This window comes from Dama dama, chromosome 29 (assembly GCF_033118175.1).
Source record: "Dama dama isolate Ldn47 chromosome 29, ASM3311817v1, whole genome shotgun sequence".
NCBI classification, from domain to species: Eukaryota; Metazoa; Chordata; class Mammalia; order Artiodactyla; family Cervidae; genus Dama; species Dama dama.
This window is the reverse complement of record NC_083709.1, coordinates 71,728,182-71,753,332: the sequence shown is the minus strand read 5'-3', so window position 1 is coordinate 71,753,332 and position 25,151 is coordinate 71,728,182. Positions and strand designations below refer to the sequence as shown.

General features: G+C 38.2%; 1 pseudogene; it reads left to right on the top strand.

Moving 5' to 3' along the window:
* Nucleotides 1-7,278: 7,278 nt before the first annotated feature.
* The window catches only part of LOC133048784 (nicotinamide/nicotinic acid mononucleotide adenylyltransferase 1-like), a 52,858-nt pseudogene continuing 34,985 nt past the window's right edge, over nt 7,279-25,151 (top strand).

The following is a 25,151-nucleotide window of genomic DNA, read 5'->3' as shown; positions in this document are numbered from 1 at the left end:
GCTATGACCAGTTCATTCTCTTGGCAAAACTCTATTAACCTTTGCCCTGCTTCATTTTGTACTCCAAGGTCAAATTTGCCTGTTACTCCAGGTATCTCTTGACTTCCTACTTTTGCATTTCAGCCCCCTATAATGAAAAGCATATCTTTTTGGGGTGTTAGTTCTAAAAGGTCTTGTAAGTCTTCATAGAACCATTCAACTTCAACTTCTTCAGCATTATTGGTTGGGACATAGACTTGGACTACTGTGATATTGAATGTTTTGCCCTGGAAACGAACAGAGATTATTCTGTCATTTTTGAGATTGCATCCAAAGTACTGCATTTTAGACTCCTTGGTTAACTTTGATGACTACTCCATTTCTCCTAAGGGACTCTTGCCCACAGTAGTAGACAGAGTGGTCATCTGAGTTAAATTCACCCATTCCAGTCCATTTTAGTTCTCTGATTCCTAAAATGTTGATGTTCAGTCTTGTCATCTCCTGTTTAACCACTTCCAATTTGCCTTGATCCATGGACCTAACATTCAAGGTTCCTATGCAGTATTGTTCTTTACAGCATCGGACTTTACTTCCATGACTCAGATCAGTTAAAAATATTGGTAACAGAGACTCAGTAAGACTAAGAAATGCAGGGCAAGACAGCACAGCTTTAAACATGGAAACTTCCCAGCAGTCAGCCACAAAGTGCCATGAAGCCCTAGCAGGGCCACAGAGTGAGCTAGAAGCCACATAAGAAGATACAGACCTGGAGAGGTGGTGGGCACCATCTAGACAGCATGTTCCAACACCATTTGTTTCCAACAGATTGCAGAGACAGGATGAACTTTCACCCAAACTTTGGTTTGTATGTCAAAAATGATGACCCCTCTTCCCAAACACACACACACATACAAACACATACACACAGCAAGAGGTTATGGAGTGATATGTAGTGAGGTTTTCTGAAAAGAGCAAAGAAACCTTCTCCAGCTGGTCCAAAAACTGCTTGAAAGAGCAAGGAAAAAAAGATGACCTGGGGTTTTTGTGACTATTAGGAATTGGATTTGGAAAAAATATTTTCATGTATGGCTTGAATTTCCCACCTATACCAACGTGATCTCTGGTGGCCTTGGCTTGCAGTTACTTGAAGCAGGGCTTTAGTTTCCCAGCCAGAGACTGAGGTTGGGTTTTAGCAGTGAGAGCATCAAATCTTAACCACTAAACCAGTGATCGATGACAAGACCCAGGCTCTTTAGCTTTGCAGAAAAGCATTCCCACAAAGACAGAAAGTAGTGAAATAAGAAAAGTGTTTATCACGAGGAAAAGGGTACAAAGCATGTGGATAGATATACCTGAAGTCAGACTCATGTCCTCATGGAAGTTTAAATCTCTTATATAGAACATTTCTTCTAGTTTCCTTTGTCCAGTAATTTTGGTTTGCCTGGTTCAGAGTCCGAATTTGGTATATTTCAGGATCCTCCTAAGAGGTCCATGGGCAGTTAGTATCACTCCCCTTTTGACCTAACCTCCAAGTCTGTGCTTGTGTAGTCGGGGAGGTCTCTTCAAGAATAAGAAATATATGGTCTCTTATCTTCTATCTGGGCAGGGCTCAGCCTCTACCCTCGATTGTCCAGGTAATTTCAACTTGGTGTATTTGTCAACAGAGAAGGGACTCCAACCATTTGCCCCAGGGCCCCATTTATCCCCTGACTCTCATTCTTGAGAGTCCCTTGGGCTGCAAGGAGTTCCAACCAGTCTATCCTGAAGGAAATCACTCCTGAATATTCCTTGGAAGGACAGATGCTGAAGCTGAAACTCCAATGCTTGGCCACCTGATGTGAAGAACTGACTCTTTGGAAAAGACCCAGATGCTAGGAAAGACTGAAGGTGGGAGGAGAAGGGATGAGATGGTTGGGTGGCATCACGACTCTATTACAGGAGTTTGAGTAGCCTCCGGGAGTTTGTGATGGACAGGAAAGCCTAGCGTTCATGGGGTCACAAAGAGTTGGACATGACTGAGCGACTGAACTGAACCGAGTCAGGATATTAGAGCAGACAGGGGCTAAATATGAGCCGAGAAAGGGCGGGGGGCACAGGTCAGGTAGCAGGAAATCATGCATCTTGTAAAGAGCAGGGGCACACAGGCAGACAGGCAGCACTCTCCAGACTGACTGGAAATCCCACTTGTTGGAAAGTAGACAAAAATAAAGGTAAAAACAGACGGGAATCTCCTGCATCCAAATGTAACATGTTTCTCATTATGCTTTTATTACAATGAAATTTGTTTTGCTCAGTCACTAAGTTGTGTCCAACTATTTGCAATCCCATAAACTGCAGCACGCCAGGCTTTCCTGTCCTTCACTATCTCCAATAAAATTAGCCTTGTAGATAAGACACCATGACATTTCTGATCTAAGCTAAATAAGGTTAAAACTCCCTCCTCCCCTTGGGGAGATGGAGCTGGGAAGAAAATCAGGGAATACAACACCCAAATTCCTCCTTCCCCAGTGAATATTCCACCCTTTCATTTGTATGCCCCTCATAACTGGCTTGCTAAAGAAACCCAGGGCAGTGGCTCCTCACCTGTCTGCCTACTTTCCATCTCAGAGCATATTCTTGCTCAAATAAACTCTCACTTTACTTTCTGAGCTTCCTTGCTTCATCTCTGAAACCTTTCTTGATAAAGAAAGAAACTTTAACTCACCAGGAACAGGAGTTATCATCAACATTGAGGGAAAAGAGTCATGTGTCTTGGCCTAGGACCATGTGTCTTGATGGCAGGATTTCTAAAAATAAGAGAAGCACTAGGACCTCACCTTTTGCTGCTACTGTTTCTGCAGCCTGTGGCTCTATCACAGAAATATTCATGGTTCTCAAGTTTATAGAACCTGAGGTTATAGACCCTCAGGTTTATAGAATGTACAACATCCTTGTGGCAGTGTGGGAGTTAATCAACCATCTTTGTGGCAGAGGCCACAGCTGAAACCTAGTAGGAACTGCAGTTCCCTCCTGGGTACAGAAGTCCCTCTGTGTCCCTTGTTTCTTGTTTTAAAATAGGAGAAAAGGCATTAGTTTCCTAAGCCTTCCCTGAGTCCAAAGAACAGGCTCAAGCAATTAACAAGACGATAGATTCATAGGGTTCCTAGTTTCATTTAAAGGGGTGTGATAACATTATATGATGCTTATCTTCAAATTATTCTACAGAAACTAAGACACCCCACCCCCCATTGTGGATGGAGGATGGTGACTATAAGCTGTGACAGTAAGCAGAACCCAGACTAGTTGAAACCAGAAACTTGAGATTCCAAAGACATCATCCTGTTACCTTTTTTTTTTTTTTCCTTTTTTTTTTTTTTTTCCTGTTACCTTATTACCAGCCATTTGGAAGGAAGTCATATACCCTGCAGCCCTCACCCCAAATTTTGCCTTTGAAAATTCTTCCCTGAAAATCAGTGGGAAACTCAGGTCTTTTGAGCACAAGTCATCAGTTCTTCTTGCTTCATCTTCACAATAAATATTCCTCTGCTCCAAACTCACACGTCTCAGTTTGTTTAGCCTCACGGGGCATTAAGCATACGAATCCGTGTTTGCCAACATTACTGTAATGACAGTAACATGAGGGTCTCTGAAGGAGGACGTGTGTCACTGTTAGCAGCATCTGTGACCCGAGGCACGCCCAGTAACTGTGGAAGAAGGAAGAACGGGAGGGGAAGTGGCAAGGGAGGAAGCAAAGAAGAGTGAAGAAGAAAGAAACAAAAGAGGAAGGAAGAGAAAGAAGGAAGTCTGAATACGGAGGGAAGAAGCAAAATCACTGAAAGAGAGGTCACAATTTGACCCACTCGGAAATGCAAAATTTATTGCAAGAACTGAAGCAACAAACAGACAAAAAGTTGTTGATTGACTTTTGTGCTTCTGCAAAATAGGTTCTGAATTAACTTTAACATCTTCTGAAATACAGCCTCATAGCCTTAGTCAATACTGGGTCTAAGACTATAGTTATACTTTGGGTTCCCACCAAATTTAAAAAAGGCTCCATTTCTAACCTTGGGTAAATTATTGAACATAAATTATAGGAGACCATTATATCTCACCTTAATTGTAACAACTGTGGTCTTGTCTATACTCCTGTTTTTCCCAAAAATATCTCATAGTGGGCATAGCATTCTGATTCAATGAGCAATAAAATTAAGACTGGCACTTTAAAGTGTCTTGACAAAATGGGACACTATGGACCATCTCCTCAGTCAAAATATTTAATATATGGCACAAGGTAAATAAAACTCAACCCTCAAGGACTATCCCCACTGAGTTACCACTGAACAGCCCACTTAGTCCTGTTCTTATACTTGGAAAGAAAGAGTAGTGCTTCATGATGGATTACCACAACCTTAACGCCATGTTACCATCCATTAAATCCCCTGTGCCCAATGTTATTGAAATCACAAACTCAATCATATCAGAAACTGATAATATTGCTAACATAGTTTTGGCCAGTATGTTTTATTCTTTGTCTCTGTCAACAGCACCTTTGCTTTTATCTCCATAGAGACACTGGCTTCATCCAGCTTTATCCAGCTACCCAGGAGTACCTCACTTGCTCTGCCATTGTATACCATCTTTACAAACAAGATCTTAACTGTATCCAACTTTCTCAAAGAGCACAATTATGTCATCACACTGTTGACATCCTCCTCCAACGAGATTCATTTAGCATACTCATTAATGATTTTCTGCTAGTTCATAAATTGCCTTTTCATTTTGTTGTTTTTTTTTTCTGTGTAGAAGTTTTTTAGTTTGATGTAGTCCCACCTGCTGGTTTTTACTTTTGTTGCTTATATTCACTATTCTTTTTCTCCAGAGCTTTCTTCACTTTGGCCTTTTTATTTTGATATGTATTTTACAATAATATTACCAAGTTCTTTGAAAAGCTCTGTAAAATCTTTATTGAATTTCTTCAAATCTACAGATGAGTTTAGGAGATCTGACATCTTAAAGACCTTAAGCCTTTATATCCATGAACATGGGCTAAAACTTCATCATTAAGTCGCTTTTATAAGTATTTCATTAAAATTTTTATAGTTTTCCACAATCAGGGATTGCACAAAAAGGATGTGTTATTTAAAACTATGTATTCTCATTGTTGCTATTATATAGAAATGCCACTTGTGTATATATTAACCACATGCCTTGCCATTTTTATAAGCTCTGTTTTTTTAATGTTAATATTTTCAACTCCGAAATAACCTATTGCACATGGCTATTATGAAGTTAAAATGAGGAAATTCTACGTAAACTGTCTAGCTTTTTAAGTGTACCCTATCAACTCTTGGTTTGTACTGCTTTTCCTTTGTTCAAATACATGTCCCTTGGTTGGTGCTGAATGAATTTGGGAACCCAGGACTCTGGAAGTTGCCTCAACTAACTATTGCTTTTTCCAAGACAATAAAAAATAGAAAAAAACTGTGTGTCCTTTCACTTATGAACCTTATACCCTGTAAGACTGGCTGAACTGCAGAAGTCTTTGTCCTTGGGTATTGTGCTTTGGATTTCACCAAATGAACTAAGCCTGTGAGAGTAACCACTCACCAATCTGCACTAATTTCACTGAAACACCTTTCTCCCAACCCAGCAGGACAGCGTGACTTGATGCACTCTTCCATACACATTTGCATGCAATGAATATAAGATCGACTATTTCAAAAGTTTATAGTCTGTCGTTTTGCCACTTTTTTTCACACATAAAACACACAAAGAAATAAAATAATCAAGAGATTTTATAGATGAAAAAGCAATAATCTTTGATATTACAGACTTTTCAGAACCAAAGAATAATAACAATAATAATAGCATAACACCTTTAACTCAATAGCAATTTTCTTTTCTTTTTTTTTTAATATCAGGTTTCTTACAAAGAAATCATATACAGCTGGATGTGAGAATAAAAGTAAAATGTGACAGAGTAAGAGAGCAAATTTTTAGAAGTTACACCCCCAAATTTGTCTAATGTATCACATGTATACTGAAGACCAGAATATAGACTTTTCATCTTTTCAAACATTTCTTACATCTAAAGTTTTATTGATTAAAATTTCAATGTCTTCAGCAAAGGAGTTAATTATAAATTATTGATAAACATGAATTATTTTGTTGATTAAGATTCAATCATGTATGATGGTTATCAGAGTTTCTTCTCTAGGAAAGGCTTTGCTAATCTTTGAAAATGTTAATGGTTTACCTTTTTATGAGTATTGTATTAAGAATCAGTATCACTGAAATTAATGAAAGTTAGTACGTAACTGGTTGACTTTCAAAGCTAATAATGTTAAAACATTTTAAGCTACATAGAGTTTTCATAGATATTGATCCTTTCAAACAAACAAAAAAAATCCAGTGTTTTGGCTTTATATGAAAATGAGTCAAAGAACAGCTTTTTACACTGCATTCAAATTTACTTATAAATACCAGCTTGAAATAGAGGTCACTCCTCTAAGGTTTTACCATTCAGGGCAGTTAACTCATTTCCCAATGTGAAAGGCAGTAAAACACTTCCTTGATGGTCTTCTTGTCACCATTTTCCTTCTCAAAATGAAGTTCCTCTGTGGGAGAAGGTGAGGGTGGGATGTTTCGAAAGAACAGCATGTATATTATCTATGGTGAAACATCACCAGCCCAGGTGGGATGCATGAGACAAGTGCTCAGGCCTGGTGCACTGGGAAGACCCAGAGGAATTGGGTGGAGAGGGAGGTGGGAGGGGGGATCGGGATGGGGAATACGTGTAACTCTATGGCTGATTCATATCAATGTATGACAAAACCCACTGAAATGTTGTGAAGTAATTAGCCTCCAACTAATAAAAAAAAAAAATATTTATGACAAAAAAAATAAATAAATAAAGGTAATGGTCTTAAAAAAAAAAAAAAAAAAATGAAGTTCCCAGTTTGTTTTCTCTGTTTTTCTATAAAGAAAACATATATACAAGAAATACTATATATTTAAGTTGGTTCAAACATAACTGCAGTTTTGCACTGTTGAAATTTGCCAGTTGATATTGGAATACATTCTTAAGTAAATGTGGTTATGTTATACATCATTTTAATGCATGTATCATTCTTTATTTTTTTTGCTAATTACTTATTACTTGATGTTTATTTTATATTATTTTAGACTATGGGCATGATATTAGACAGAAAGTAAATTTGAGCAATTTTCTTATTCTAATTCAAACTGGGTCATGAAACAGTGGAGGCAACTGACAACATCAGTGACTCACTTGTCCCAGGAATTTCTAACAGATGTGCGATGCAGCGGTGGTTCAGGAAGTTTTTTGAAGGAAACAAGAGCCTTGAAGGTGAGGAGCATAGTGGCTGGCCATTGGAAGTTGACAACAACCAATTGAGAGCCATCATTGAAGCCGGTCTTCTTACAGCTACACAAGAAGTTGCCGAACAGCACAACATCAACCATTCTATGGTCGTTAGGCATTTGAAGCAAACTGGAAAGGTGAAAAAGCCTCATGAGCTGATCGAAAATATAAAAAATTGTAAATATTGTAAAGTAATTAGCCTCCAACTAATAAAAATAAATGAAAAAAAATTGTCATTTTGAAGTGTCATTTTCTCTTATTCTGCACAACAATGAACCATTTCTCAATCGGATTGTGATGTGTGATGAAAAGTGGATTGTATATGGCAACCAGCAATGACCAGCTCAGTGGCTGGACCACAAAGAAGCTCCAAAGCACTTTTCAAAGCAAATTTGCACCCAAAAAAGGCTATGGTCACTGTTTGGTGGTCTGCTGTCCATCTGACTCCCTACAGTTTTCCGAATCCTGGTGAAACCATCGTATCTGAGAAGCATGCTCAGCAAATCAGTGAGATGCACTGAAAACTGCAACACCTGCAGCTGGCACTGATCAACACAAAGGGCCCAATTCTTCTCCGCAACATCGCCCGACTGTGCATTGCACACCCAACCGATGCTTCAGAAGTTGAACAAACTGGGTTTGCCTCATTAGTCACATTTGCCCGACCTCTCACCAACAGACTACAGCTTCTTCAACCATCTAGACAATTGACTAGCACTTCTTCAAGCATCTAGGCAACTTTTTGCAGGGAAAACCCTTCCACAGGATGCAGAAAATGCTTTCCAAGAGTTCTGTAGAATCCTGAAGCACAGATTTTTATGCTACAGGAATAAATAAACTTATTTTTCATTCGCAAATATGTTCTGATTGTAATGGTTCCTATTTTGATTAATAAGATGGGTTTGAGCTCAGTTACAATGATTTTAAATTCACAGTCTGAAACCACAGTACTTTTGTATATATATATATATATATATAAATATATATATATATGAGATACATTGCAATTGATGAACTAATATTAATACATTATTATTAACTAAAGTCCATACTTTACATAGAGTTCACTCTTTGTGCTGCACATACTATGGGCTTAAGAAAAGTATAGATATAATCCACCCCTATATGTAAGAAGTAGTTCTATTCACTTAAAACCCCCTTTGTTTCACCTATTCATCCCTTCTTCACCTCTAACCCCTGGCAACAACTGATCTTTAAACTGTCTCCATAATTTTGCCTTTTCTAGAATGTCACATAGTTGAAATCATGTAGTATGCAGTCTTATAAGATGGTTTCTTACTTTGCAATATGCTTTTCAGGTTCTTCACATCTTTTTGTGGTTCAATAGCTTGTTTCTTTCAATGGCTACTATTATTTTATTGTCCAGAATAAACCTATTGAGGACATCATAATTGCTTCCAAGTTTCAGCAATTATGAATAAAGTTTCTATAAATATGCATGTGCAGGTTTTCATGTGAACATGAGTTTTCAGTTCATTTGTGCACATATGAAGGAGTATAATTGCTGGATTATATGTTAAGAGTATGAATATTTTGTAAGAAACTATTAAATTGTCTTCCAAAGTGACTGTGCCATCTTGTATTTTCACAAGTGAGGAACAAGCATGTATGTTGCTCCACATCCTCATCAGTATTTAGTGTTGGCAGTATTTGGATTTTATATCTTTCTAAAGTGTATGCAGTAGTACATCATCGCTGATTTAATTTATGATTTTCTAACCAGACAACCTGACCCACCTCTTGAGAAACCTACATGCAGGTCAGGAAGCAACAGTTAGATCTGGACATGGAACAACAGACTGGTTCCAAAAGGAAAAGGAGTACATCAAGGCTGTATATTTTCACCCTGCTTATTTAACTTATATGCAAAGTACATCGTGAGAAGATGTACTAGGCTGGAAGAAGCACAAGCTGGAATCAAGATTGCCAGGAGAAATATCAATAACCTCAGATATGCAGATGACCCCACCCTTATGGCAGAAAGTGAAGAGAAACTAAAAAGTCTCTTGATGAAAGTGAAAGAGGGGAGTGAAAAAGTTGGCTTAAAGCTCAACATTCAGAAAACTAAGATCATGGCATCTGGTCCCATCACTTCATGGCAAATAGATGGGGAAACAGTGGAAGCCGTGTCAGATTTTATTTTTGGGGGGCTCCAAAATCACTGCAGATGGTGATTGCAGCCATGAAATTAAAAGACGCTTACTCCTTGGAAGGAAAGCTATGACCAAACTAGATAGCATATTAAAAAGCAGAGACATTACTTTGCCAACAAAGATCCATCTAGTCAAGGCTATGGTTTTTCCAGTGGTCATGCATGGATGTGAGAGTTGGACTGTGAAGAAAGCTGAGCACCAAAGAATTTATGCTTTTTTTTAAACTTTATTAAAAATTATTTCAAAAAATATATTTCAATTCTGAGTAGAATTACTTGCCTAACATGCCTAATCATGGATACTAAAACTTTTTAGATGATTCAGGATCTGCCATCACCCTGCTATGACCCCTATGTCTGTTACACCTCCCGAGGTTCCACAAGAATCACAGTGGGCTGAAAGACTCAGTAGCATCAGTGGAAGTTCCAAATTCAATATTCCTACCTGGAGGTTTGTCAAAGAAGCAGCAAGACTTTTCCACTAGATGCTAGTATTTGGAATTGATGCTTTTGAACAGTGGTGTTGGAGAAGACTCTTGAGAGTCCCTTGGACTGCAAGGAGCTCCAACCAGTCCATCCTAAAGAAGATCAGTCCTGGGTGTTCATTGGAAGGACTGATGCTGAAGCTGAAACTCCAATACTTTGGCCACCTCATGAGAAGAGTTGACTCATTGGAAAAGATGCTGGGAGGGATTGGGGGCAGGAGGAGAAGGGGATGACAGAAGATGAGATGGCTGGATGGCATCACCAACTCATGGACATGAGTTTGAGTAAACACCGGGAGTTGGTGATGGACAGGGAGGCCTGGCGTGCTGCGGTTCATGGGATCGCAAAGAGTCGGACACGACTGAGCGACTGAACTGAACTGAATGGCGAATGACGTTAAGCATTTTTTCACACACTTACTTGCTATCTGTATATCTGCCTTGGGGAAGTGTATCTTAAGATCTTTGTCCATTTTTAATTGTTTTTCTATTGTTCAGTTATAAGAATTGTTTGTATATTATAGGAATCAGTCTTTTATCAGATATCTTTTTGCAAATATTTTTCCCAGTCTGTGGCTTGACTTTTCATTCTATTAACAGTGTCTTTTGTAAAGTAGAAGTATTTTATTTTAATTAAGACCTATAGCATTTTACACTGAATTCCATGATCCGTTTTGAGATCCATTTAATGTATACCAAAACTGTAAGGTCTTCCTCTAAATTCACTTTTTCGGCATGTAGATATTCAGTTGTTCTAGCACCAAAATAACATAAAGAGAAATAGACAATCTGAATCAGCCTATATATACTAAAAGATTTGAAACTATAATTAATAACCTTCCAAAAAGAAAGCACTAGGGTCACATGGGTTCACTGGTGAATTTTAGCAAAACATTTTGGGGAAAATGCATGCTTGTTCTCTAAAAATAGAACTAGAATGAATACTTTCTAACTCATTTTAGGAGGTCAGCATTATCATAATATCAAAAGCATACAAAGCATTATAAAAAAAAAAAGGAAAAATTCAGACAAATGAATATAGTTGCAAGAATCTTGAACAAAATATTAGTCAATCAAATTCAATTATGTATGAAGAGAATCATACACCATGAACAAGTGGGGCCTATTCCAGGTATACAAAGCTGGTTTAACACAAGAAAACAAATTTGTGTAATTCATCATGTAAACAGGTTAAAGAAAAACTATAAAGTGGTACTAGCAGATATAGAAAAGGGATTTGACAAATCCAATGTTTATTCATGACAAAAGCTTTCAGTAAACTAGAAACACAAGGGAGCTATTGCAACTTGATGTTGAGAATTTATAATACACCTACAGATAATACAATATTTATTAGTAAGAATCTAGATGCTTTCTCACTAAGATTAACAACAAGGCAAGGGTATCCCTTCTCAACACATTTTTTAACATTGTCTTAGAATTCACAGCTAATATAATTAGACTAAAAATCAATTAAAAATATATAAATCAAAAAGGAAGAGATAAAGCTGTCTTTGTAGCTGATCTACATAGCATGATCAGCTGTGTAGAAAATCTTGCAGAATCAACCAAAAAACTTTGGGAACCAAAGCAATTATAGCGAGGTTGCAGGATACATATTCACATACAGAAGCTAACTGCTTTCCTGTATACAAGCAATGAACAATTGGGTTTTGCATTTTTAAAAAAAGTATCATTTACATGAGCACCCAAAATGAAATACTTAGATATAAATATGTACTATACCTCAATGAGGAAAAACTACAAACCTCTGAGGAAAGAAATCAAATATTTAAACAAATGGAGGGATACTCATGTTCATGTGTAGGATGACCATAAGTATGATGATGCCAGTTCTTCCCAATTTGAGCTACAGATTTAATACGTGTGTCTCAGTCGCTAAGTCATGCCCAACTCTTTGCAATCCCCTGGACTGTAGTCTGCCAGGCTTCTCTTTCCATGGAATCTTCCAGGCAAGAATATTGGAGTGGATGGTCATTTCCTCCTCCATGGAATTTTCCCAACACAGGGATCAAACCCACAATTTCTGCATCTCCTGAATTGTCAGGTAGATCTAGATTCTTTACCACTGAGTCACCTGGGAAGCCCATAGATTTAATTAATCCCAATCAAAATCAAAAGTTATTTTGCAGATATTGACAAATGGATTCCAGAGTTTATAAAAACCCAGAATGGATGACACAATCTTGAAGAGGAAGAACAAAGTTGGAGACAACAACATCAAGACTTACTATAAAGTGATAGTAATCGGGACCGTGTAGTATGGGCATGAGAATAGACAGATACATCAATGGAACTGAACAGACAGCCCAGAAATAGACCCAGACATACACAGTAAACTGATTCTGACAAAGGAAAAGTAGCAATATGAAGAACAAAGATTGCTTTTTCAACAAGTGGCCCTGAAATAACTAGACATCTACATGCAGAAAGGAAAAAAAAAAGTGAATTTATAAGTAAACCTTACACCTTTTAGAAACATTCAAAATAAAAATGAATTTGCTCAGTCATGTCTGACTCTTTGCGTCCCCATGGACTACAGTCCTACCAGGCTCCTCCGTCCATGGGATTTTTCCAGGCAAGAGTCCTGGAGTGGGTTGCCATTTTCTTCTGCAGGGGATCTTCCCAATCCAGGGATTGAACCTCCATCTCCTGCATTGCAGGCGGATGATTTGCCATCTGAGCCACCAGGGAAGACTTTACTTAAAATAAAAGTGAAAGTCGCTCAGTTGTGTCCGACTCTTTGCAACCCCAAGGACTATGCAGTTCATGGAGTTCTCTAGGCCAGAATACTGGAGTGAGTAGCCTTTTCCTTCTCCAGGGGATCTTCCCAAGCCAGGGATCGGACCCAGGTCTCTTGCATAGCAGGCGGATTCTTTACCAGCTGAGCCACAAGGGAAGCCCTAAATATAAAGCATAGATCTAAATATAAAATGGGCTTCCCAGGTGGCCCTAGTGATAAAGAACCTGCCTGCCAATGCAGGTAAGAGAAATGTTCCATCCCTGGATGGGAAGATCCCCTGGAGGAGGACATGGCACCCACTCCTGTGTTCTTGCCTGGAGACTCCCGTGGACAGAGGAGCCTGACGGGGCTACAGTCCATACGGTCACAAAGAGTCGGACCCGACTGAGTGACTTAGCATGCATGCACGCACACAAATATGAAACACAAAGCCATAAAACTTCTGGAAGATAATATAAGAGAAAATCTTCCAACTCTGCAACATTCTGGGAAAGGCAAAACTATGGAGACAATAAAAAAATTAGGAGTTGTCAGGAAGTAGGGAAAAAGATGCAGTGATGAACAGGTAGATCATAGGAATTTCTAGGGTAGGGCAGTGAAAATATTCCGTATGAGATTGTAGTGGCCAATACCTGTCCTTATACATTTATTCAAACCCATGGAACAAACAACACAAATAGTGAACTAATGCAGAATTTAATTAACCACAATATATCAGTATTGCTCATCAATTGTAAAAATGTACCTCTAATGCAAGTTGTTAGTAACAGGGGAAAGGGGGAAGAAGTATTGTCAATGAAATAAATGGTATCTCTATGCATATCTGCTTAATATTTCTGTAAACCTAACATTGCTCAACAAATAAGGTTTTTTGATTTACAAATAATAGAGAGAGTTGGAGATTCATATCAAAGTGCTGATTCATGAAGGTTTTAAAGATTTAACAAAAATGCAGTAAGTGATAGTTTAGGGTTGGGAGGGCATGGGATTTCTTCTTGCAGTGACAAAATTGTTTTAAAGTTAACCATGGAGACGATTGCACATATCTGTGAGTATACTTATAATTACTGAACTACACACTCTAAATGGGTGAGTTGTAGTTCTATGTCAATGATATATTAATACATTTGGCTTAAAAGTTAAATGTCCTAAATCTGTGTTATTTAATTAAGTAACAGTAGTTTTTCTATTCCTGAAGTTTATGCTATAAGGTTCTAACATCTGACTTCCTTCTTGGATGTCAATAATGTTTAAAAGCATAAAATTCTAGAGTAAACATCAATTTTTTTTAAAATTTTCAATGACAGTTACAAGAATCACAGATGCATTGACCAAGAGTCATTAAAATATTTTCCCTCCGGATCACAGGCTAATGAGCAAGATTTTCATGTCACTACTGATGACAATATTAATTTGGAGTGAAGCTTTCAGTACTTACTTTTGAATGAAAACAATTACAAAACCCTCTTCCCCAAACACACACGTGCACACACACAAATGCAGAAGAATGCATCCTCCTTCATGAAGCTACCAACTCAGCTGCTTTTAATGAAGGACCTACAAAACGCGGAGTGCATTACAAATATCCATTCCTGTCATCACCTCAGTAAGAGATGAGCAGCTTTATCATCAGAAGAAATTGAGAGAAAGAAAGAACAGATGCACATCTGGATTATAGGGACACCTACATAAGCAGCGCCCTAGATGGAAGGCTTGCCTCCAGAAAGACATTAGGTGTTAGAAGAAACACGAGAGCAACAGAAAGGAAGAAGCTTTGGAGAACCTAATTACTTTCTTTGGTTGTTTTATTTTGTGGTATGTGTTTGACAGATTGGTTGCACAGAACTGCCTTTTCTTACATGAGTGAAATTGAATTAGTGCAATTATTTTAAATTGAGGCTATCTTATTAAAAAAAAAAGCTAAAGAACAAAGACTGATAAAATGATTGCTATTTAACTGGAGTCTAGTTGGTTTACACTGTGACGGTGGTTTCTGCTGTACACCAAGGTGAATCAGCTGTATATATTTACACACGTAGGGAGGCCCTCCGAGCCTCCCTCCCACCCCCGCCCCATCCCGCCCCTCCGGGTCGTCACAGAGCCCTGAGCTGAGCTCCCTGGTATATGGCAGCTTCCCACTAGCTGTCCATTTTACACGTGGTAGTGCATATACGTCTTTGATTCTTTTTAAATATCGTGTGAAAACCCAGCTTTTAACAGGGACTTTAGGTCACTGGTATTTGGGATGATTTTGTACTCTCTTTTCCATAATTTCTAGATCAACTTCATTTCATCAAGTGAAAAATTACATTTCACTGCACTTGTGCTCCATTTCTGCTCCACGTAACATTCTCCCAACCTTGTTCTAGTATCACCTATGATCCTGGGAGATTTAATCTAAACTTGAAAAATGACACATAGATGGTTTTGAACTCTAAGCTTAGAACATCAACCAATTATTTGTTTGAATTCATAAGACTGAAATAGCCATTGGCAGTAGAGTAACCAGGAGAGGAGACCCCCTTCTTACACCTCAAACACGTACATACATGTACATGTCACATAAGTGCCTTTACTGTAGCTTTATAACAAAGATGTTTAACCATCCGACAATTAAAAAAAAAAAAAAAAACTTTGGTACTCTAAATTCTTGTCATATTCTTCAAACTTACTCTTCTAAAAACATTCGTATAGAACAACTGAACTTCAAAGGTACATTCTGAAAAGCTTCCTCGGTTTTAAGCTTTTTTAATTTATGTTTTGATTTTTATTGGGGTCTAGTTGATCTACAGTGCTGTGTCAGTTTCAGGCGTAGCAAAGTGAAATCATTACCTACACACATACCAGTCTTTTTAGGATCCTGTTCCCATATAGGCCATAGGATTGCGGAGGAGAGTGCAGTAGGTCCTTGTTGCTTATCTATTTTATGTAGAGCTCTGTGTATATGTCAATCCCTTTCTCCCAATTTATCCCTGCCCACCTTCTTACCCCCTGATAATTGTGCTTTTTACATCTGTAACTGTTTTGTAGATAAGTTCATTTGTACCCTTTTTTCTAGATTCCACATGTATCATACGACACTTGCCTTCCTCTGCCTGACGTCCCTCAGTAAGAGAATCTCGGCCCATCCACGCTGCTGCAATGGCATGATTTCACTCGTTTTAATGGCTGAATAATGTTCCATCGAATGTATGTGCGTCCTCTTTATCTGTTCTCTGTTGATGGACAATTAGGTTGCTTCCATATCCTGGTTATTGTAAATAGTGCTGCAATGAGCATTGCGGTGCATGAATCTTTTCAAATCATGGTTTTCTCCACATGTCCAGAAACAGGACTAAAAACTTTCTTGTTATATATGCATATAGATCAACTTTTAATGTTCTGTAAGCTGTAAGATGGAAGAATTTCTGCAAGTAAGTTCATACTTTTTTCTTACTCATATTTGGGCAATCACTGCAGGCTATGATATTCAGTGCTCCTGCATGCAAGGTCTCCATAAGGTAAAATTCAGAGTTTCCTGTACTTCATTCCTATGATCTATAAATACTGAAATGAGGTAACTAGAAAGGAAATTCATAAAAAAAAATAACTAAATTATTTTTGTAGCACATTGAGCATTGTTTATTAGCATATATATTTTAAAGCACTGACTTATATTGGAATGATTTCCAGGGTGAAATGATGTTTTAGAGAATAAAGAAAAATTATTTTTATAACATATGCATATATGTAAATATATATATTAGCCAATATCCATCTCTAAACCTTTTATTCTATTTAGTTAATATTCTACTTCCAAAAAGATATGTCCATGTAAAGTTAATAAAGCTTAACTTGTAAAGTATATGTCTATGTTTAAAAGAAATACAGATGCACTATAAGCCAAATTCAGTTATTTAAATTTGTATTTCATCCTATAAATTGGACTAAGTTGCATTATATAATACTCCATAGGTACTAAATAAGTAATGAAAACTAAAATTACTATTTATCTAGATGATATTATTGACCAGAAAGTATGTCCTCAATTACTATAAATATTTCAAGAGGAGGAAGATTATCTATAAAACCTTTTTCATGTGAAGTCCTGGGTCTTACAATATGGATAAAACTTTTTCTAAACATGTATATAATTTCCTGATTTTCTTTGAAGAAATTCCTTGAAGGAAAAAAAAAGCAAACAAAACCAAACAACAAAAATAAGGAGCAAACTAATTCAGTTTATGTTACTCCTTGTGTTGTTTTACTAGATATTATTAAATTGAAAATCAATTTGAAGGCTGTAGTAACATGAAATATTTACTTAAGTAGAAGCAATTCAGCAAACTTTTTAAAGTATAAGTGTTTTCAGGCACTCGGGTAATTCATTTTAAAGATGCATTAAGAAAATAGGCTGAGATTTCAGAATAGAATTTAGTTAAAGGAGGGCTGGGTAACAAAAAGTTAACTTCTAAAAGTTTGTGCCTTGATATTACAAATACCAACATAAAATGTTTCCTGTTTTCGTAGATGTCCATCGGCAGATGAATGGATGAGGAGATAGTGGTACGTATACACAATGGAATATTACTCAGCTATAAAAAGGAACACATTTGAATTCATTCTAATGAGGTGGATGAATCTAGAGCCTATTATACAGAAGTGAAGTAAGTCAGAAAGAGAAGGACAAATATTGTATATTAACTCATATATATGGGATCTAGAAAGATGGTATCAACAATCCTACATGCAGGGCAGCGAAGGAGACACAGACAGAAAGAACAGACTTTGGACTCAGTGGGAGAGAGAGAGGGTGGGATGATGTGAGAGAATAACACTGAGACACATACATTACCAAATGTAAACTAGATAGCAGTGGGAACCCCAAAGCTGGTTTCTGAGACAACCTGGAGGGATGGAGCGGGAAGGGAGGTGGGAGCAGTGTTCCAGGAGAGGACACATGTATGCCTGTGGCCAATTCATGCTGGTGTATAGCAGAAACCATCGTAATACTGTAAAGTAATTATCCTCCAAGTAAATAAATAAGTTTTAAAAAACAAGTAAAATATTACCTATTCTTTTTAGATCTCAGTGTTGCATTAAGTATTGAATGTATAAGTAAAAAAGCAACTTTACAATTCAGTGATATTTGGGGGCAAAGTTAATAGTATTTTTTCCATAAAAAATATAATGGAAGCAAGAAATCTCTATTCAACTGGAATTTTTAAATTTTAGTTAAAAATAATAGAGGCACATGGTTTTAAAAAAGTCAAATAGCACTAAAATGTTTACTTTGAAAATTAGCTTTTCATAGCAGCCATGCAACTTTTGGCAAGTCATTTACCTGCCTGTGCTTCAGTCTCCTCATTTGTAAAATGGGGATAATAATATATCTGATTCAGAGATGCTGTGAGCATTAAATGAATCAATATATTTAAAAGACTTAGTACAATGCCTGGTCATAGCAGAATTCTAATGCTTTCAACTGTTGTAAATACTGTCCTCACCCTCAGAAGTAATCACCTCAATTTCCATAAACTGTCTCTTTTGGAACATACTTTTTGTTCTTACTCTCAATTAAATGTAAATCTATTAGAGGGGAAGCTCAGGATATGTATTCACATTTGATTGAAGTTAAAATTTCAAAATTTGGAACACATCTACATGATTCATTTTTCTGATTCTTATTGACAGAATATGGAATTCTTGTTTTCCTATTTATCTAATCCAAAATATCCAAAACATTTTCAATGTAGAGAGTAGATTTGTGATTGCCAAGGGTGAAAGAGGGTGAGAGAGGGATGGTCTGAGAGTCTGGGATTAGCAGATGCAAAACTATTATAAACAGAGTGGATAAACAGTAAGGTGTCACTACACACACAGGGAACTATATCAATGTCCTGTGGTCAACTGTAATGGAAAAGAATATGAAAAAGAATGTATATCTATGTACAACTGAATTACTTAGCTATACAGCAGAAATTAACACAACACTATAAATCAACTATAAGCAAATAAATTAACGGGGGGAAAAACTACTTTCAATGTCTGAATAATAACCACCTTTCAGAATTCATCCTGAATTTATAACTGGATTTATACATATATCTTTCTATCTCAAAAGGTATTTTATAAAGGTACGTCATAGTTTCAGTCTTTGTCATCACTTATATGCTTATGCTTTGCTAGAGTTTGCCTGGAAATACCATGTGGCATAATTGCCTATTCCACACATGAGGAGCTGGGAAGGGCATAAGGACTCATAATAGACTGAGGTTCTCATCTGATTTAAATAATTAGAATTTCAGTCTCATAAGCAACAGTTGAAGTTTTTTTTTTTTGTTTTTTGTTTTTTTTGTAGGCAACTAAAGGGATGGAGGACAACACAAGTAATAATATCAAATAAAGGCATACACTGGAATGGGATCCCCAGGTCCCACCCCAAGGCTTTTTTTGATGGGGTATTTTGGTTTCATTGAGAGGCCGGAATTCCTGGGGATGGAGTTTCATGATTAAAAAGTATGGGACAAACCTCTCTGTATTACTAATTTCAACACAGAATAATGCAACTGTATTACACACCTCTCAATTTAGAATACGAATACCATTATAAGTGTGTTTTGGGGACATTACTGAAATTCTCTAAATCACTTTGATATCCTTAAGTTTCTTAAGGCATTTATCAAAACTTTACAGGAACAAAACTCGTCTTTATTGCTAATAATTATTGGACTCAACTCCTACTTCAGGTCACAAGTTTTTAAAGGACTAAACCAGGATTTCCTTAATAGTGAAACTACAAGGCATGACTGTACTATACCGCAATTCAGTAAACTCAATTATAAATGTTACAATTCCTTTTGACAGTAAGGAGCAATATAATTCTTTGTTAGGAGCAACATAATTTGACAATTTTTCTTAAGAAAAGGAGAATTTATCAAAATATGAGTTTGGAATCAACAAGAGGCTGAAGGACTGAACTTGGGAAATAAGTAGAAACCAAACACCCTGGATAAAGGATGGGAGTGGGTCCAGGGCAGAAGCATATTTGCCTTTTGGTGGGACTCTGCTGCACTCTTTATCTTTGCCTGTGTGGAACCAACCAAAAGCTAACAATCCTCTTCTTTTTAGTTTTTTGAAGAACCTCCCCTGCTTCTGGGCATATATTTAAAGGAAACAAAATAAGAATCTCTTTAAGACATCTTCACATCTATATTCACTGCAACAAGATTATTAACAACAGCCAAGATATGGAAGTAATCTAAATGTCCATCAACAGATGAATGAATAAAAGAGATGTGAGGTATACACAGTGGGATATTATTCAGTTTTTTAAAAGAAGGAAATTCTGCCATTCGTGACAATATGAATGAACCTGGAGGACATTCAGTCAGTTCAGTTCAGTTGCTCAGCCATGTTGGACTCTTTGCGACCCCAAGGACTGCAGCATGCCAGGCTTCCCTGTCCATCACCAACTTCCAGAGCTTGCTCAAACTCATGTCCATTGAGTTGGTGATAAACATTCAGCTCAATGAAATAAGTCAGACACAGAAAGACAAATAATGCACGATATTGCCTAAGTGAGAATTCTAAAAATAGTCAAACTCACAAAAGCATAGAGTAGAATAGTGTTTGCCAGGGGCTGAAGGGAGGCAGAAAAGTCAAAGTGTTAGTTAAAGGGAAGGAAGTTCCAGTTATGCAAGATGGACAAGTCCTAGAGATCTTCTGCACAGCCTTGCAGTTGTTCAGTCGTTCAGTCATGTCCAACTCTTTGTGACTCCATGGACTGCAACATGCCAGGCTTCCCTGTCCTTAGCTATTTCCCAGAGTTTGCTCAAACTCATATCCACTGAGTTCATGATGCCATCCAACCATCTCATCCTCTGTCACCCCTTCACCTGCCCTTAATCTTTCCCAGCATCAGGGTCTCCTCCATTGAATCAGCTCTTCGCATCAGGTGGCCAAAGTACTGGAATTTCAGCTTCACCATCAGTCCTTCCAATGAATATTCAAGACTTATTTCCTTGAGGATTGGCTGGTTTGATCTCCTTGCAGTCCAAGGGACTCTCAAAAGTCTTCTCCAACTCCACAGCTTGAAAGCATCAATTCTTTGGCATTCGGGTTTTTTTATGGCCCAACTCTCACACCTGTATATGACTACTGGAAAAACCATAGCTTTGACTATATAGACTTTTGTTGGTAAAGTGTCTCAGCTTTTTAATACGTTGTCTAGGTTTGTTATGGCTATTCTTCCAAGGAGCAAGAGCTTTTTAATTTCCTGGCTGCAGTCACAGTCTACAGTGATTTTGGAGCCCAAGAAAATAAAGTCTGTCACTGTTTCCATTGTTTCCCCATCTTTTTGCCATGAAGTGATGGGACCAGGTGCCATGGTCTTCGTTTTCTGAACGTTGAGTTTTAAGGCAGCTTTTTCGCTCTCCTCTCTCACCTTCACCCAGAGGCTCTTTAGCTCCTCCGCACTTTCTGCGGTTAGGGTGGTGTCGTCTCTACCGCATGGCGCTTTTTAATGACGCTGTGTTGTGCTGTTAAGAATTTGCTAAGGAGATAGATCCTATATTGTATTCTTATCCCCGAATAATAATGGTGGAAGAGAAAGCCAACAACCTGCTTCACACACAGTGCAGGTCACAGCCCTGCTCTTATCTGCAGCGAGAATGACGTGGTTTCCATAGTAGCAGGAAACATATTGCCTCTCAATAGAAAATCATATCTGGAGAAATTCCCCAGAGCCAGGGGACGGTGGGTGTCAGACAGTCAAAAAAATAATAAGCACAGTTTCCCCAAATTTATTCATGTACACACTTTGCTTCCCCAGTGGTTCAGCAGGTAAAGAATCCACCAGCAAAGCAGAGACACAGGAGACACGGGTTTGATTCCTGGACTTATCTGTAAACCTGAGTAGGCCCTGGCTCCTGCTGGCTGCATCCGCCCCCCTCAAAGGACTCCATGACCTCCATCACCACGGCAAAACCCCATGCTCCTTTGGTTTTGATCCGCTTGTTCCTATTCCATCTTGGGTTGCAGGACCCCACTGGCAGAGCCGAAGGTTCATGCCCTCACATTGGCTGCAAGGAACGCCAAGAAGGGAAATCTGCCTCCTTCATTCATCGTCGGGCTGAATGAAATGATGTATTTAAAGCTTTTGAAATAATGCCTGACCTGGGGCTCATGTTACTCTCGCTGTATTTTCACGTCTTCCCAGAAGAGAGCTGTCTACGGGACTGCCTATTGTAAACTAACTCTAATAGAATTAGAATGTAATTGAAGAATCAAATTTTTAAAATTAAGTTAAATAAATAACGAACACATTTATTGAGAGAATCGGGCATGTGCTCTCATTTTCCTTTTTAGTGCCAATGAAACAGACTCCACAGTGCTCTCATGGTTAATTAATAGCAGGACTGGAATGAAGCCGCCACACTAAATATTGAGCCACCTAGGAGCACCACCCAAGCCTTACACATTCACTGTGACTGTCACAAAGTAAGCTCCAAATATCTTTTTACTGAATGACAGGATCCTCACGCTTTCTAATATATTAAGCTTCTGTAGGATTGGAATGAAAATTGACCTTTTCCAGTCCTACAGCCACAGCTGAGTTTTCCAAATTTGCTAACATATTGAGTGCAGCATTTTCACAGCATTATTTAGGATTTGAAATAGCTCAGCTGGAATTCCATCACCTCCCATAGCTTTGCTCCTAGTAATGCTTCCTAAGGCCCACTTGACTTCACATTCTAGAATGTCTGGCTCTGGGTGAATGACCACACAACCACAGTTATCTGGGTCATTAAGACTTTTTGTACAGTTCTGTGTACACTTGTCACCTCTTTTTAATCTCTTCTGCTTATGTTAAGTCCTTACTGTTTCTCTCCTTTATCGTATCCATCTTTGCACGAAATGTTCCCTTGATATCACCAATTTATTGAAGAGATCTCTAGTCTTTCCTATTCTATTGTTTTCTTCTTTGCATTATTCATTTAAGAAGGGCTTCTTATCTCTGCTTGCTATTCTCTGGAACTGTGCATTCAGTTGGGTTTAATCTTTCCCTTTCCCCCTTGCCTTTCACTTCTCTTCTTTTCTCAGCTATATGTACAGACTCCTGAGACAACCACTTTGCCTTCTTGTATTTCTTCTTCTTGGGGACGATTTTGGTCACTGCCTCCTACACAGTGTTATGAACCTCTGTCCATAGTTCTTCAGGCAGTCTGTCTACCAGATCTAAACCCTTCATTTAATCTGTTAAATCTATTAGATCCTGTCATCTAATCTAATCTTTATCCCTAATCTATTCATCACTTCCACTGTATAATTGTAAGGGATTTGATTTAGGTCATACCTGAATGGCCTAGTGGTTTTCCCTACTTTCTTCAATTTAAGCCTGATTTTTGCAATAAGGAACTCATGATCTGAGCCAATCAGTTCCAGGGCTTGTTTTTGCTGACCATATAGAACTTCTCCATCTTCTGCTGCAAAGAATATAATTAATCTGATTTCAGAACTGGCCATCTGGTGATATCCATGTGTGGAGTTGTCTCTGTATTGTGGGAAGAGGCTGTTTGCTATAACCAATGTGTTCTCTGGAAAATCTTGGTTAGCCTTTGCCCTGTTTCATTTTGTACTCCAAGGCCAAACTTGCGTATTACTCCAGGAATCTCTTGACTTCCTACTTTTGCATTCCAGTCCAGCATAATGAAAAGGATGGTTTTTTTGGTGCTAGTTCTAGAAGCTATTGTAGAGCTTCATAGAACTGGTCAACTTTGGCTTCTTTGGCATGAGCGATTGCGGCACAGACTAAGATTACTATGATGTTGAATGATTTGCCTTGGAAACAAACCAAGATCATTCTGTTGCTTTTGAGATTGCACCCAAGTACTGTATTTCAGATTCTTTGGTTAACTATGAGGGCTACTCTATTTCTTTTAAGAAATTCTTTCCCACAGTGGTAGGTATACCAGTCATCTGAATGAAATCTGCCCATTCCTATCCATTTTAGTTCACTGATTCCTTAAATGTCTATATTCACTCTGGTCATCTTGTGCCTGACCACTTCTAATTTGCTTTGATTCATTAACCTAACATTCCAGGTTCCTATGCAATATTGTTCTTTACAGCATCAAACTTTAATTTCTACACCAGACAGACTTTACTTTCACCACAGACACAGACACAGCTGAGTGTTGTTTTTGCTTTGGCCCAGCTGCTTCATTCTTTCTGGAGCTATTAGTAATTGCTCTCTGCTCTTCCCCAGTAGCATACTGGACTCCTTCCAACCTGAGGGGCTCATGTTCTGGTGTCCTATCTTTTTGCCTTTTCATACCGTTCATGGTGTTTTCTCAGCAAAAATGCTGAAGAGGCTTGCCATTCCCTCTTCCAGTGGACCTCATTTTGTCAGAACTCTTCACTATGACCCATCTATCTTGGGTGGCCCTGCAAGGCATGGTTCATGGCTTTATTGAGTTATGCAAGCCCCTTCACCATGACAATGCTATAATCCATGAAAGGCGATGGAAAAGCTGAAAGGAACTCAATCAGAGACCAAGGACCTGTCCAGCACTCCTATCCCAGGCCTTTATCCCCACCACTCATGGTCTCAGGGGTCATGTTCATTGAGTGCCTACCACTTGGTCAATAATCGTATTTGGTTTTACAGAGAAACAAGTCACATTTTCCTCCCTATTACAGAAGATACTGCTGTGATTTTGGTAGTGAAAATGCATTCAAAGAGCATTTCTAAAGTAAATCTTTCCAAATGTGAATATGTGGATGTTTTTTGTCTGTACATTCAATAATACGAAACTATGATGACTTAAGGAGTATAATTAAAGTAGGAAAAAAAAAAAAAAACCACTCTCCTTTCTCCCTAAAAATATGTCAGAATAATTGGGCTTATAAAAGCCTGGAATCACAAAGGCTGATGATGAAAACTATGTGATTGGGATAGCTCCAATTAGATACTTTCTAAAATATTTTTCTTTCTAAAGTATTTTAAGCTACAGAGAAGCTCGTTAACTGTAATAGAGCTCACTGAAGACGGATTCTTTAGAGATATGCAGAGCTCTGCCAGCCCTCTCTGCGTGGGAGAGATGCTCTCAGTTCAAGGCAGACTCTGGGCCCTGTGCGCGTGTGGTCAGTCGTGTCCAGCTCTTCATGACCCCATGGACTGTAGCCTGCCAGGCTCTTCTGTATATGGGGTTTTCAAGCAAGAGTATTGGTTTTCCAGTCCTTCCTCCAGGGGATCTTTCCGACTCCAGAATCAAACCCATGTCTTATATGTCTCCCACGTTGGCAGGCAGATTCTTTACCTCTGAGTCACCGGGAAGGCCCCTCTGTGCCCTGAAATCTGGCCAAAGCTGCACAGAGCTCTGAAGGCAGCTTGTGAGGGAGGGG